The 17,056-nt window shown below is 43.6% G+C and overlaps 1 non-coding gene across 1 annotated transcript; it reads left to right on the top strand.

Annotated features, from left to right (window-relative positions):
- The first annotated feature begins 474 nt into the window (after positions 1-474).
- Positions 475-546, top strand: Trnaq-uug. Its single transcript has one exon. It is a non-coding gene; the product is annotated as a tRNA-Gln (tRNA).
- Positions 547-17,056: the final 16,510 nt, after the last annotated feature.

The following is a 17,056-nucleotide window of genomic DNA, read 5'->3' as shown; positions in this document are numbered from 1 at the left end:
GTAATGAGCCCTCGACTGCTAACAAGGCAAAGAACGCAGCCACAGAAGTACTCTTGAAGCGTACATCATTTAAAGAAGTTAAAGATGTTGGAACGTACTTTAAGAAATGTTAAGAACGCATCGGAAGACGGAGGGAAGAAACTTTAAATGAGGCCTCCAACGGGATCAGCACGAAATTGAAGGGTACGTATCACGTGGCGTGTCGCGAGTTCACTGTTAAAGTCGGAAGCTATTCAGAATGAAAATCGAGTTGCATTCCAAGACTTTGTAAAGCATATTTCACAAACGCAGCACGGATGAACTTTGTACGTTTTTTCACGATCTTCGCTTTTCGTGCATAAGCGCGATTTACTAGTCTTTTATCAGACGCTATGAGGAGATATTGTGACAGACCAGTACTTAGGCCACATAGGCTTGCGCCTTCACTTCAAATGCTCGGTAAGAACAGCTATGCAAGTAACCACAGCATAAGCAGGTCCCATGGTGTAATGGTTAGCACTCTGGACTTTGAATCCAGCGATCCGAGTTCAAATCTCGGTGGGACCTACAAAATTTTAAATACTGGAAGATCAAAGAGTCGGTGTGTACAATGGGTTTATAGCACTGTAGCGGAACCTTAAACATGAAACGCGCGTGATTCCCTGACTTGGTAAGAAAGCTGCACCAGCCGGGCGAACAAAGAGTCAGCTTATGTCTTCTGAATCTTTGGCTTTCACATGCCTGGATAAAACCATGTCAGTTTTCAAGTAGTGTCACATGTAGACCGCGCGTATTTGTCGCCACCGATTTCGCCCAAAATTTATAATACATGAATGGCTTGGCCGGAAATGAAAGTCAGAGAAATGGGAGTTCCACATGGCCGAGCGTTCAGAAAAACTTGCATTTATGGCGCAGATCGGGGGAAGCACGAGCCATTTACGTTAGCCTGCATTCCAGGCAGCGTTTGCCGCAGCGTAATGAGTATGAAACAGTAATCCGAGGTTCGTGGCTTCCAGTTTCCGTGTGTAAACGGCTTTTATTTTCAATAATTACGTTACTTAAACTACAAATAAACTGAAATAATGTTCAATGTACTGACTTTATTAATATTTTCGTGAAAGGCATGAAGAGGAAAGGCAAAGGAAAATTTGGGATTGCAAATAAGTATCCAGGAAGGGTTTTAGAGCGTACAGAAGAACTTCGTGTATAGAATTAGATACTTTTATTATTTTATAGTTGTTGATTTACTAATGTTGGGGTGATATTCAGTGGAAACGCAGGAGAAGTAGTAATTTCCTCTGCGTCCTACATTTTTACAATTATGTAGTTGTTTTAAAGTTTCTATACAAAGAAATGAAGCTGATTTACATACATAAGAGGTTCTATCTCATTGGACAGTTTGGGACCAAACCACACGTAACAACGTCCTTTTTGTAAAGTTATTTGCAGTCCCAAATTTTCTTTTGCGCCAGCCTGTGTTTCCGAGTGGTTCTAGGCGCTTCAGTCTGGAACCGCGTGGCCGCTACGGTCGCAGGTTCGAATCCTGACATGGGCATGGATGTGTGTGATGTCCTTAGGTTAGTTAGGTTTAAGTAGTTCTAAGTTCTAGGGGACTGATGACCACAGATGTTAAGTCCCATGGTGCTCAGAGCCATTTGAACCATTTTTTTCCTTTGTGTTTCCCTTTCATGTCTTTTATGAAAATATTACTAAAACAAATATTCTTTCTTTCTTTCGCTTACGCCATATTCCCGCAGCGATCGCAGGGTCGGCGTGGTTGTGTTAGTGTTGGCCAGATGCCCTTCCTGCCACCAACCCGTACCCTCCAGGACGGAATCAGTGTCTAGAGTAAATCGTGAAATAGTGCGGACGTGCTTCAAATGTCTGCGACGCGTGTAACTGAGGTGGAACGTGGGGACCAGCCCGGTATTCACCTAGCGAGATGTGGAAAACCGCCTCAAAACCACATCCAGGCTGGCCGGCACACCAGCCCTCCTCGTTAGTCCGCCGGCGCGCCCACCTGAGTCCAGGTGGTGGTGGTGGTTAGTGTTGAACGTCCCGTCGACAACGAGGTCATTAGAGACGGAGCGCAAGCTCGGGTTAGGGAAGGATTGGGAAGGAAATCGGCCGTGCCCTTTCAAAGGAACCATCCCGGCATTTGCCTGAAACGATTTAGGGAAATCACGGAAAACCTAAATCAGGATGGCCGGAGACGGGATTGAACCGTCGTCCTCCCGAATGCGAGTCCAGTGTGCTAACCACTGCGCCACCTCGCTCGGTCCTGAGTCCAGGAAGCAGCGTGTTAGCGCGCTCGGCTACCCTGGCGGGTCACTACTAAAATCAATATATTAAGTATTATTTCAGTTTGTTTGCACTGCAAGTAACGTGAAAACTGAAATTAAAAAAATGTTACCACGTAGAGACTCGACCCAACCACCCATGGATTACCTTTCTGTAGTCTTTGCGCTGCGCCAACCGCTGACTGCAAAGCACTTGAATATAAATGGCTCATGCCTTGTCAGACTCCGCTTTTTCTAAACGCTTGGCTATCTGGAGCACCCACTCATGTCACAAATTTGGACAAAACTGTGATGACGAGTAGGCGCTGTCCCACTGTTGGAATAAAACGGTCGAGACTTTGACAGCTGTCTCTCGTTATCAGGAGTTAAAACTACTGACTGCTGGGTCTGGAAAAGTGTTCCGCTTATACAGAGCGTTCATAAACAGTGTGATAAGCATCTAAGGGTGTTGCAGGCAAGGTTGTGTTGAGAAATAATTGTTAAAAAAAATTCGATATGTTGTGCCGTTTCTGAGTTAATTAACATTGAATTGGCCCGCCAGATACAGTGTCAGTTGTTCTCATAACGTAGATGGCAGCGCACGAGACTGCTCAAGATTTAGATCGGGTTTGTTCCTTACTACCATCCCACATCCACTTATTGTATCGTTCTCTTATTCGGTTTTAGGAAAGCAAATGAAGAATATGTTTGGTAACACTGTCTCTGGCAGGTCACTTAAATTGGCGACCGCAACGGGCTGATGGGCTAATTTCAATGGTAATCAACTCGAATTTTTTCTTTACAACTATTCCTCAGCCCAACTTACCCTGCAACACCCTTATAAGGTTTTCAAATTGTTTCTGACCATCCTGTATAAGGGCGGCAGGAGCGTCTGGAACCTTCCAGCCGGCCGCCGTGGCCGAGTGGTTCTAGGCGCTTCAGTCCGGAACCGCGCTGCTGCTACGGTCGCAGACTCGAATCCTCCCTCGGGCATGGATGTGTGTCATGTCCTTAGGTTGGTTAGGTTTAAGTAATTCTAAGTCTAGGGGACTGATGACCTCAGATGTTAAGTCCCATAGTGCTTAGAGCCATTTGAACCATTTTTTGAACCTTCCAGAGATACGCGGGAATGCGAGTTGGGCAGCTCATAACCACTCCGGCCCACCGCGGGACCGAGTAACGTCAAGTACTTGAACGCACGTAGTTTTCACCATCCTGCACACAAGCAAGCGGTACTGAGCACGTTAGTTCACAGAGCGAATATTATATCTGACGATTACCATCTACAGTCTGAACTGCAGCATTTGAGACTATGATCAGTGAAACTGATTACAACCGTGGAGACACTGCAAACGCATTCAAGGGCCACCGATGAATTAGCGGAAGAGGACAAGCCGGCTACATTTCTTCCATATTGTGGGGCAACGACCAACAAGACAGGACGCGTGCTGCAGGTACATAGACTGAGACCAGTATACTGGTCCACCTTCAAGATACTATGTACGTTACACCTCATTAAGGTGTCTGGCATATATGAAGTCCCCTGCAAATGCGCCAGCATCTGCATAGGATGCACTGTTGCTGGTTATTGTGCTTATCCTAACCGACACATTAAACAACGGGAGTTGGAGAAGCTGGTTATGGCTGAACAGTGCGAGGAGAAATATGATTTGAAAAGAGGAGAGTCTTAGTTCATATGTCATGCAAGTCAGATCCCATTATAAAGTAAGCGGCATACATACGAGTAAGAAAAAACAGCGACAAATTTAACAGAGACCAGGAGTAAACACTTAGTAGGGCTTTGGATATTTGGGTATCATGCGTAAACAAAGACGGATGCTTGATGCTCTTAGGGAGGTGAGTTCGACAGTTTCAAACATGACGCTGGCCCTCTCTCTGTCCTGCGCGTGGGAACCACTACCGCACGTGGGCAACGGTCACGCGGGGACGGGATTGACACTTGATGCACTGTTTGACTATCAACTAAACGAACGTAATGTATTGTGCTTAAGTAGACGACAAGAGCCGTTATCATTTGATTACACGACTGCCGAAGAATCACTGGAAACATTCTTATCTATTAAAACTTGTACATGGCGATTTAAAGTGGAAAGCGATTTAAAGTGGAATGATCATGTAACACTAATCACAGGATAGGCAGATGCCAGACAGCGATTCGTTGGAAGAATTCTCGGGAAGTGCAGTCCATCCAAGAAGAAGGTAGCTTACAGAAAACACATTCAAACCGAGACTGGAATATTGCTGTTCAGCTGGCCCCCTTACCTGGTGGAATTAATAAAGGAAAGCTGCGCGTTTCGTCAAAGGTTCGTTCAATGAGCACGTAATTACTCATCCAGTGTACTGCACCACGGGAAGATTTATTGTTGAAATTCCGAGAGCGTACTTTCATAGAAGAGTGAATCAATATATTGCTTCCTCCCACGTACATCTCGCTGAAAGACCATCATGATAATGTTAGAGAGAATAGAGTTCACACAGTGGTTTACCAGCAGGTCTTCTTTCCAGCAATGACAGTGGTTGACAAAGTCCCTGCCCCAGACACCGTAAAGCGGCCTGCAGTGTAGATAAAAAAGGCGTTTCACGTACCAATAACTGAATTCGACAAGAAGTACAATGAAGTTATTGTATTGTATATGAATGACAGTTATTCATTTAATAAATTTTTGAAAACAAATTAGTACCTAAAAGGTAAGCGTATTCCTTCGATATATTGTTTGTATAATAATATATTACTTACATGATTACAGATAGTACATTCTGTGAATTAACGATAGTAGTATGACAGTGAGGGTTCTGGGGCAAAGTGGATTGTTGCCAGATTTCCTACATCATTAAAAGATAGGTCGGAAGTACAAAATTATCTGCCCCATTCCCCTGTACCAGTTCTGAGACAAAGGGCATAGTCTCACATAAGACGAAACATGTTTTTCCCCTTGCATGTCCAAACCTGTCTGTTAGACAAAGGGTGTTTTTCCCCTGCCATTCTGAACCTATTCGGTATTTCTAAGATACATGAACATGTTTTCCACCCTACAGGTAGTAACCAGTGTGAAACTGACTACTATTTACAGCCAAACTACTTTGTTGATACGAAACACCACATAACATGTTTTCCCCAGCAGGTAGAAAGGCTATTTATTTATAGCAGTCATGGTTGTCAGGTCATTTGATCTAAGTATAGAATTCAGTATCGATGCTGGCTTTTCCCCTTATATCGCACATACTGTCTGTCTGAATTAATGATCGTTAGTGTCACAATTCAATTCAATTCAGTTCAAGTTGAAATTAAATTCACTTCAATTCAATTCAAGTCTAACTTTAAAAATGTTGATAGCCCAGCTGTCTGAAGTTTAAACAATTTCCACTCTGACATGAAATTGTAAACAGTTTCCCTGCACCTCTCTGACATTACAGCTTAAAGTTACTTGCCTGCAAACTATTGGAAAAATATTAACAATTTTCAGGAAGTTTACACAGCTGTAACTAAAAAACGTTAACTCTTACTAGGATGAAAATTGTAGGGCACTAGGAGTTTTCTTACAGAATATTTTGATACACAGTAAATTATATTTTTTATGTGCTGATCCATACTTGGAGTTTATGCAATGACTAACTATATTACTTAGATGTTCGAAACCTTAAGTACACATTAGCGACATGTCTGCCTAAAAAGTAGACTACAATCATGTCGTTTTAGTCACAAGCTTTTTTTTATTTTACAAATATTTACACTGATAATCAAAATTAATGTTACTTCTTAATAACTCCAGTTGCATAATCTTCTTGGTTTACAATTTTCTCGTCTTCTCTCTTCTTCTTGTTCTTTATCCTTGCTATTTTTACCTTTTTAGTTGCCTCAAGGACCCACTTTTCAGCGTCGGTCACTCTAGTGGCATCTTTTACCAACAGTGATTGTCTCATATTAAGTATAGTATATATATTCATGCCAACTCTAGAACTCCACACCTGCTAACTGCACCACATTAAAACAAATCAAAGGCATAATAACTTTCAAGAATGACAAAATTATACAAGTGAAACGAAAGAGTATGTCAAAGCACATCTTCTAATAGAGCTGTCAACTTAAAAAACAGTTATATAGTATATGTTTCCCGAACATGAGTCTAATGACAACACTGTGGAAAGATGTGTGTGGGAGCACACCAAGAGATCTTTTAGTTGATTTCTAAACTACTTCCTGATGTGCAATTCAGTTCTTTTAACCAACATTTTGTTCAAAATATTCTGAACATCAATTTAAGATGAAAAACGAAAAAATCGATTTTTCGAAGCGGATTCACAGGGAAGTTACCATAAACATTTTATCCTACCTTAGTTCTCCCCTACCCCAGTTATCAGAAATAGAGCGCTTATCCTAACTTTTAACACTGTATAGGCCACTGTGAAACGTCCCCTTAGAAAACTTATTGAATTACTGTGCTGATAAATCTCTTACGTTATTTGATTTTCAAACAGCTGAGCAGAACTGAACGTACTCAGACTTTCGCTCATTACCTATTCTGATCAACACTAAACTGACACACAATATTTTTTAGCGCAACGCAATCTGACTTTCAATAATCCCTACAAAAGAATGGCCCTAATTAACAGTAACCTATACTTTTCACAAATCACTTACCTCACAAAAATCTTCGTTACTCGAACTACTGCAATACAGCGAGCGCCACAACTGCCAGCTAAATAAAAGATTCAAACTACTGAAGGTACTAACTACTGATAGGCATAGTTAGCAAATGAAAGATTTTGATAGACAACAAACAGTGTATTTACCTTAATAGTATTCAAAAGTCATAATATATACAGCAGTTATTGACATTCATTCTTACAAATGTACTGTTTCTGGTGGACACACGTCCAGATCATCCGCTCTCAGCCGGCCGAAGTGGCCGTGCGGTTAAAGGCGCTGCAGTCTGGAACCGCAAGACCGCTACGGTCGCAGGTTCGAATCCTGCCTCGGGCATGGATGTTTGTGGCGTCCTTAGGTTAGTTAGGTTTAACTAGTTCTAAGTTCTAGGGGACTAATGACCTCAGCAGTTGAGTCCCATAGTGCTCAGAGCCATTTGAACCATTTCATCCGCTCTCAAAAATCCGCCATCTCACTTCCCCACATCCACCACTGCTGGCGGCTCACCTCCAATTGCGCAACGCTACGCGCTGTTAACAGCCAACTGCCCAACACTAGAATAGCCAACAACAATGCAAACCAGCCACAGACTGCACACAGCACAGCCAGTGATTTTCATACAGAGCGCTACGTGGCGTTACCAATATAAAAACCTAAACAGCCTACTTACAACTGATGCAACCTGCACAGTAGTCAAACACTCGAAGCTGCCATGTGTGTGTAGTAGCATAGGGTGGGATGGGGACAACCACGTTTTTATTTAAGCATACTCTGCACTACGCTGGAGAGAGCCACATGTTGACAATGCCTCGCCGCCACTGCCGATGAGACACTGCGCACCAGTCGACAACCACTCCACAGATTGCAGGAACGCCGCGTTCACACTGCCGGCCGGGCCGAGCCGAGCCTGGCCGGGCCGCCGCCCGCTTCGATATCAAACACATGGTTTTGAATTGCGGTGTTCACACTGGCGGCCGGGCCGCGCCGACACGGCGTGAGTCTCCCGGAGCCGAGCCGGCGACATCCCGAGTGTTTAATATTGCCGGCGCGAGCCGACCGCAGGCGCGAGCCTGTGGAGCAGCACTACAGCTTCTGCAGTACACGCATCACTCGTCTCCCTTCTGCTTTCTTCACAAGTGTGACTGCACACGTCTTTTATTTTAAGATGTTACCTCACATTTCACAATCAGTGAGGAAAAATTACGTTTATTATAATGATACATGCGAAATTACTTTTATTTCATTTATTTAATCTACCGTATTTACATGCATTTACAACAATAGCTTGCCAGCGATCGCGGCATTGCCGCCGCTGAATAGTTCGCATTTACTTGTAAACGGAGACAGATATGAGTATCACTGAGGGACGGAAATGTGTCCCTACCAGATGATAATGCATTGTAAAGTCATGCTGTGGCAGTTCCTTATCAGTGGAAATACAACCACTGAGTCAAAGGGCATTATCTCAAAACTCTTCGCCTATCAATCTGTCTATCTTACAAGGTAATGAAAAGAATTCTGTGAGGTCATCAGTGGCTCCACATGATGAACCATCACCACTGCCAAGCGCTGCATCATGAAGAACAAAGAAGAAAAAAGTTGGAAAATTCTGAAGGAGTATTTCTGCGATTCTTCGTTGAAGGCACAGCAAGACATTACTCAAAATGACGAAGCTAATTACTTCCTAATGCTTCTCGGAAGTCCCATAAACTCTCTTCCCCTCAGAGGTAAGGGTAAGCGTTTGTGAAATTTAAAATACAAAAGCATGACTACAATTAACTGGAGGTAGTGAATGCTGCACAAAGTTCTACTGCGAGCCAAAAAGGGTGTACTAACGAATCTTACCTTATCGTTATACACAATTTTTATTCTGCTGTTATACTTCTGCGAAAATTTGTGTGCTGTTTACAAATTTTGTCTTGAATGTTCTGCAGCACATACTGAAATGTATTATGATTCGTTCTGTAATTTGAATAAAATTTTTTAATGATAGTTTTTAAGTTCTTCATATAAAGAAAAAAACTCTCCTAAATGTCTGCCACTATTCATGGGATGAATCCATAACCTCCTAGTTCTTCTGTACTTCAAAACTCGACGAGTTACTGCAGAGTCAAAACAATACCAATAAAAGAGTGAAGACATTGTTCTACACGACAGCACAGACCAGCTAAAGGCGAGCAACTGTTGACTGCAGCTGTCGAAGGGTGGAAATCTTTTTAAATTTATTTATTTGGCCTCCCGCCAGCCATTTAGCCAAAGAGTGGGGATTACCTTGACAGTGCAGCGCAGCCCGCCAAGGAAGAAAAAAAAAATGAAGAACAATGAAACGCACATCTGTGCCGATCTACAGTAGTTTCATTAACTCTCCATTATTTTTTCTGTCAAAGTAGACAACGAGACTACAGAATTGCGCTTCAGTTATCTTTTAGTTCGAAATACGAAATGTACATCATACTAATTGTAGGATGTTGATGACAAATAATTGTTTGTCTTTTGTGATGCAACGTGTGGCCAATTATAAAAGCATAGCAGATGATTGTCTAGTAGCCGAGGGAAAAATTCTTATATATTTGGATTTATCTAGAGAATGAGACCATTAAAAAAATAAGAGGGACCGGCACTAGGTCTGCGCTGATCACTAGTAATTAGTTTTTTTTTGTCCTGCATTATATGACTACACTAAACCAAGCTGTAACCGCGCGAACTCCGTGGCTTGCGGACGCGGCACTGACGCCACTGAATAGCTCGCATTACTTGAGACCACAGACAGATATCAGTATCATTATCATTTCAAAAACTTTTTGGTACTTTTAGCTACATTTCATTCCCAACAATGTATGGTCTAAAACTGATCTAACAGTAAGCTACCCGCTACATAACTTTTTCACTACAAGATTTGTAAATCAAGTGCACAACGTTGACAAACAGCACCATTTCACAATGACTGTTATTACTCATGCTCAAGCCGGCTGCTGGCAATGTCTCACAGGAGGCTGCGTTCTCAGACAGATTGCAGTGCCAGCTCGATGTCCTTCCACAGTAGTGCCTTATTCTAAATTGAGTACGGATAGTGTAACGTGGTCCTGCCGACTACCGCTACCACAGGTACCCACGCAGTACTGTGGCACTATGTACCACAGTAAACGTGTATTTCATGTAAGGACAGAGAAGACAAGATGGGTCACTGCTGCTGCAGGGGTATATAGTCATTCACGTCGCATTCCATTTACGAGTGGAATGGAACCTAAATCAATGTTTTGCCGACGACACTGAATTTTACCTTGAAATCAATCAACTTTCTACGTATATCAGAGAATTTCTGTGTCATATCCACTCCCATACTGTTGATCATGTGCATCAAGCGGAGTTCGGCGTGAGCCAGCGAGGTGTGCGCATCGGTGGCATTGCGTGCTACCCTTTCTTGGCCGCGTCTAGAAACAAATTGTCGCGTGTTGTTTTAACAACACATTTGTCTTCAGAGAGTGGTAGTTGGATATATCTATTGATTATGTAACGGAATGCTGCCATTTTGTGGGCTGTGGGGTGACAAGAGGAGTTATGGTTTGTAGTATGTGTTGTGGTAGGTTTCCGATAAATTTCAAACTGATGTCTGTTATTCCTTGTTCAACTGTGAATTTCATGTTTTCATGGGAGTTGTTGAATAACTGGTTCAACTCACTGATGTCATCTTTAGTGCCTTTGATTAAGATGATGGTATCATCTCCATATCTATAGAAGTAGATGATATTTTTGGGGAGGTAGTGATTGGAATGCAGGATTTTGTCTTCTAAGTTACTTATAAATATTTCAGCTAGCAATCCGGAAAGATTCGAGTCCATTGCCAGAAATCTGTTTGTTTGTAGATTTTATTGTTAAATTTAAAATAGCTGTGTGAAAATGTGAATTCAAGCAGGTCCATTAGTTCAGTAATGTGATTTGAAGGGATTTTTTTGTGCTCTTGTAGGTTGGCATAGATTATCTGTAGTGTGGGATCTATTGTCACAGAGGAATAAAGGTTTTGTATGTCAAATGAGGCAATTGTGGCTCCATCAGGTACTTCTATGTTTTTGACAAGTTGCGTAAATTCTGTTGTGTGTTTTAAGTGTTCTCTCATTTTTGAAAGTGTATGCTTCTTTGAGAATTTTGAAGAGCATTTTGTTGAGTTTGAATGTTGGGCTGTTCCTACAGTTCACTATAGGCCTGATGGGGGTCCTATTTTCTTTCTGATTTGTAGTATCTTTTCTTTCCTTGAATGCCCTTCCAGTCAAGGCTTCTCTCTATCTGTTTTTACGGAACACTTCGTTCAGGTGTTGAACCTCAGTTAGAGTGCGAAGTACGGCTCTTTTGAGAGGGACGAAGACGTGGCCAAATCCAGTTCTTTCTCTGTCGGATTTATAATTTGCTATCAGTGATCCGACATCTGTTTCATTCCAGCCAGCACACAACTCTGTATCGCTTACGTTATCGCCAACATTTGCTACTGTACGGACAACTTGCGAGAAAAGGTGCATAGATGATGGTGGAAAAACATCTAGCAATTTCCAACTTCACAATTCTCAGTTTTAATAAGCAACTGCAGTTAATATTCGATTAAAGTTGTTTTAAAACCGATCAACTTATTTTTAATTCGAACTACAAGATTAACTATAGTGACTGTTAACGTCAAGTCATCTTTTAATCTTCTTCACTGTATTCTAATTGGGCTTCTATACGTGCAATGGTGGAATTTCCGTCTGTGTGAGCTAAGTTTTTGGAAAGCCAGTGGTTAGACAGGACGTAACCCGAGATGCCTGCGTTACTCCATGGGGACCAGCGCGATATCTGAAGAACTCACCGACCTGGGGAGAGAGCTGTTCAGCCAAGCCGGGCATGACAGTTAGGCTGCCAGCCCATATCATTTTGGTTCGGCGTCGCCCTGGCGCCCGAAGCAAACTTTTCCCCATGCTTTAGAAAACAGTGCACAATAAGAGAGTCTAGCTGAACGCTAAAAACAGTGACCCGTGGAAACTCACCCCAGCAAATAAACGGCCTTTTACAACTAGGCCCTTGCGTCAAAGTGCTTTCTGCTGAGGGCATTATAACTTTCCCAGTTAGCTCTCAGTAGGCAGATAGAAGTGAGACCCTCTGGAACAGGTCGCTACCTCCCTTTATCTCCCTAAAGGAGCCAAACTATTTAGATTCATTTCCTGCGTTTTTCACCGCTTGGTGTTCGTGCTTTCTGACAAAACGAAGGCGAGACCCGGTGGGAAAGGCGATATTTTTTTTTTTCCATCCATGGACAAGAAAGAAACGTATTGGGTGTTCGTAAAAGCAGCTAGAGTGAGAGGCCAGGAGCCATTCTCTGAATTTTTGAACGCGGAAATACCAGGAACTGAGGGAGTGAAGAAGTGAGACGACGACGTAGGATCGTAATCTTGAAATTCTCGGGTCAGCGCAGGTGAAAATCCGGCCGATTAAAGAATGATATTACAATTACGCCATTGGTTAGAACTGGGCGAAATTTTTCTCACTGATGGGTAATTTACAGACGCAGACTGCGAGTACAGCAGGCACAAGTGACGCAGTTCTAAATTCACTAGAGAAGCGATAACTTCACTTAACAGCAGAGAGACGAAGAAGACACACTTCTCGGCGGGGACTCTCTTGCCCTTCGACTTCTTGCTGTTTGTGAAGTAGTTGGATTTGACAGAGCAGTTTCAGGGGCATCCATCTGCATCATTCGCAGTCTGCCCGCCTGGTTCACTGAACGGTTTTTCACGGCGTGAGCCAGCTTTGGACGATATAAACTTTCTCAAGGTAAAGTTGCTCTCATCGATATGGCGACCATTCAGACTTCGCCAACAGTAGACGCTGATTCTCACGGAATTCACTTATTTGGATCGAGCCAGAGCACCACAGACTTCCTTGTTCCGGCGGTTTATGGTTCAAATGCACTATGGGACTTAACATCTGAGGTCATCAGTCCCCTAGACTTAAAACTACACTACTAAATGGTTCAAATGGCTCTGAGCACTATGGGACTTAACTTCTAAGGTCATCAGTCCCATAGAACTTAGAACTACTTAAACCTAACTAACCTAAGGACATCACACACATCCATGCACGAGGCAGGATTCGAACCTGCGACCGCAGCGGTTCCAGACTGTAGCGCCTAGAACCACTCGGCCGCCCCGGCCGGCAGAACTACACTACTGGCCATTAAAATTGCTACACCAAGAACAAATGCAGATGATAAACGGGTATTCATTGGATAAATATATTATACTAGAACTGACACGTAATTACATTTTCATGCAATTTGGGTGCATGGGTCCCGAGAAATCAGTACCCAGAACAACCACCTCTGGCCGTAATAACGGCCTTGATACGCCTGGGCATTGACTCAAACAGAGCTTGGATGGCGTGTACAGGTACAGCTGCCCATGCATCTTCAACACGATACCACAGAGTAGTGACTGGCGTATTGTGACGAGCCAGTTGCTCGGCCACCATTGACCAGACGTTTTCAGTTGGTGAGAGATCTGGAGAATGTTCTGGCCAGGGCAGAAGTCGAACATTTTCTGTATCCAGAAAGGCCCGTACATGACCTGCAACATGCGATCGTGCATTAGCCTGCTGAAATGTAGGGTTTCGCAGGGATCGAATGAAGGGTAGAGCCACGTGTCGTAACATATCTCAAACGTCCACTGTTCAAAGTGCCGTCAATGCGAACAAGAGGTGACCGAGACGTGTAACCAATGTGCACCCCATACCAACACGCCGGGTGATACCCCAGTGTGGCGATGACAAATACATGCTTTCAATGTGCGTTCACTGCGATGTCGCCAAACACGGATGCGACCATCATGATGCTGTAAACAGAACCTGGATTCATCCGAAAAAATGACGTTTTGCCATTCGTGCACCTAGGTTCGTCGTTGAGTACACCATCGCAGGTGCTCCTGTCTGTGATGCAGCGTCAAGGGTAACCGCAACCATGGTCACCGAGCTGATAGTCCATGCTGCTGCAAACGTGGTCGAACTGTTCGTGCAGATGGTTGTTGTCTTGCAAACGTCCCAATCTGTTGACTCAGAGATCGAGACGTGGCTGCACGATCCGTTACAGCCATGCGGACAAGATACCTGTCATCTCGACTGCTAGTGACACGAGGCCGTTGGGATCCTCCTGAACCCACCGATTCCATATTCTGCTAACAGTCATTGGATCTCGACCAACGCGAGCAGCAGTGTCGCGATACGATAAACCGCAATCGCGATAGGCTACAATCCGACCTTTATCAAAGTGTGAAACGTGATGGTACGCATTTCTCCCCCTTACACGAGGCATCACAACAACGTTTCACCAGGCAACGCCGGTCAACTGCTGTTTGTGTATGAGAAATCGGTTGGAAACTTTCCTCATGTCAGCACGTTGTAGGTGTCGCCACTGGCGCCAACCTTGTGTGAATGCTCTGAAAAGCTAATCATTTGCATATCACAGCATCTTCTTCCTGTCGGTTAAATTTTGCGTCTGCAGCACATCTTCGCGGTGTAGCAATTTTAATGGCCAGTAGTGTTCTTAAACCTAACTAACCTTATGATATCACACACATCCATGCCAGAGGCAGGATTCGAACCGACCGTAGCAACAGCGCATTTCCGGGCTGAAGCGCCTAGAACCGCTCAGTCACAACGGCCGGCTGGCGGTTTACGGTAGTGGTGGCTTTGTGTGCCAAATACAGCATGGCCGCTTCTGGCCAGACTGCGGCGTTTCCCATGACAGTGCGGAATATTAATCCTTCTTAGTAATTTATAACATTTTGGACATTCATAATCTTTTAGTCTCTAATACACCGTTGGCGCATTTTGCGACTTATCCTCGCCGAGCCACCTCGGCATCTGATCGCGTCACACGTTAATTGTGCCAAAAAATTTAATCTAATAGACATTCCCTGTCGTGAGATAGAGTTATTTGCCACCATGTTATCGACATTACCAGAAAAATTATCTTTACCAACCACAACGACACTGGATTGCCCCTAGTTTGCGATGGATAACTTTCTGTAATGAGCCTGTCCTCTATAGCGTTGGCGTACGTCAGTTTATACCTGCCTTGAAACACTTGATGAAACAAACTGCAACTATTTCTGGAAGGGGCAAGTGTTCTCAGCTGTTTTTTTTTTTTTTTTTTGACGTTCTCTAGGATCAGCAAACCATGTTGGATGCTGCCTCTGGATCACGGGGTCCCGGGCTCGATTCCCGGAGGGGTTGGGGATTTTCTCTGCCCGGGGATTGGGTGTTTGTGTTGTCCTCATCATTTCATCGTCATCATAATCTGTGAGAGTGACTAGATTGGATTGTGAAAAGAAAATGGACTGTGTAAAAATTGGGACTTTGTACGGGCGCAGCCGGCCGAAGTAGCCGAGCGGTTCTAGGCGCTTCAGTCTGGAACCGCGCGACCGCTACGGTCGCAGATTCGAATCCTGCCTAGGGCATGGATGTGTGTGATGTCCTTAGGTTAGTTAGATTTAAGTAGTCTAAGTTCTAGGGGACTGATGACCTCAGATGTTAAATCCCATAGTGCTCAGAGCCATACCTTTGTGTGTGTGTGTGTGTGTGTGTGTGTGTGTGTGTGTGTGTACGGGCGCTGACGACCGCGCAGTTGAGCGCCCCATAAACCAATCATCATCAAATCATGTTGGAGCCACCCCTAACAGTTCTATCTACGAATCCGTCCTCAGAAATCACGACCTCTACGACCCGTAAATAATGGGAGCTTTTATGAGTCCGTTAACATCTGAAAGTTCAATTCTTACGAAATAATGTAGGCAGAGATGTAACAGTTGTCACACATTCTTGAAATGACGTGGAGTTTTACTGAAACCCAATAAAAGAGCACAAAATGCCCAACAGATACCGCTTTCTATGATACAAAAGGAATAATTAGCATAACAATTGACTTTTACAAGAGATGATGTTCTTTATAGCGAAGTACTTGTATGCGAGGGACAATGTTGTGAACAGTACTGTGCAACGTATCAGTAGGTATTGTGAGAAACTGCCGTCGGATGTTGTCTTTTAGCATCTCTTAGAAGGTCGGGTGATCGGGGTCGACTTGCGCCTTCAGGTTACCCCACAACCAATAATCACACAGACTGCGGTCTGGAAACCTGGGAGGTCAAGTGTGACGGAAGTGGCGGCTTTCCCTATCCTTGAAGAAAAAGGGCCTGTCCACGATCGATGGGGTAAATTCACATCACACCGTCACATTCTTGTCATGTAGCGCGGATTTACCACGACAGTTCTAGGATTTTCGTAGCAATTTCGGTAGCTCATTTTGATACAAGATTCATGCGGCATCACAGACGTGTTGCTGTCCAGAGCCATCTGTTCGCCAGTTTTATGCTCGTTTTCGATGTCATAAAAACCCCATGTCATTTCAGGAATATGTATCAATCTTACCTCGCTCCCTGCATTATTCCACGCATTAGTGCATTTTCAAATGCGTTACTGTCAAGCCGACGCACACTCATTTCTAACTTAACGCCCAGAGTTTTCAACATCCAGTGCAGAAGAGAGCAGTTTTAAATACGTTGGTACACAAAACAAAAGCTGTTTCTGACGAGGACCGTTTGAATTCAGGATTAATCATCTGAAGTAAGTTTTTCGAAAGAACGGCTATGGTGCACGTGATATGAAGTTGGCGTTCTCCAAGAAAAGAAAACGTGAAAACGTTGAACATTCACATGACGATGCACCAATTATATTCCTTCGTTTCTGTAGCATTACATGTTGAGGGACTTAGACGTCCATCCGATTTCCGTTGTACCAAAACACTTAAAAATGGCAGCATTCCTCGTTTCTCTGTCTCGACAGTAAACTGAATGTTTGGGTGCCTGCTGTTCGTATGTTCAAGGAGGTGCTCAAGGGCTTCTACGCCCTTTGTCGGCAAAGAATTCGAAAATGTTTTATAAAATAACGCCGTCGGGGAAGGCTTCATTGTCACTTAATGTTTAGTTATTGATTTTAATAGAGCCGAAATTCACGAACATGGAGTATGGTCGACCAGGTTGTGGATTAATTAATATAGATGTAGGCTAAGTTAACTTTTTATGTAAGTAAACAAGAAAAACAGTAAATCACTTAGGCGAGA

Source organism: Schistocerca americana, chromosome 1 (genome assembly GCF_021461395.2).
Source record: "Schistocerca americana isolate TAMUIC-IGC-003095 chromosome 1, iqSchAmer2.1, whole genome shotgun sequence".
Classification (NCBI taxonomy): Eukaryota; Metazoa; Arthropoda; class Insecta; order Orthoptera; family Acrididae; genus Schistocerca; species Schistocerca americana.
This window is presented reverse-complemented; position numbering and strand designations above follow the sequence as displayed.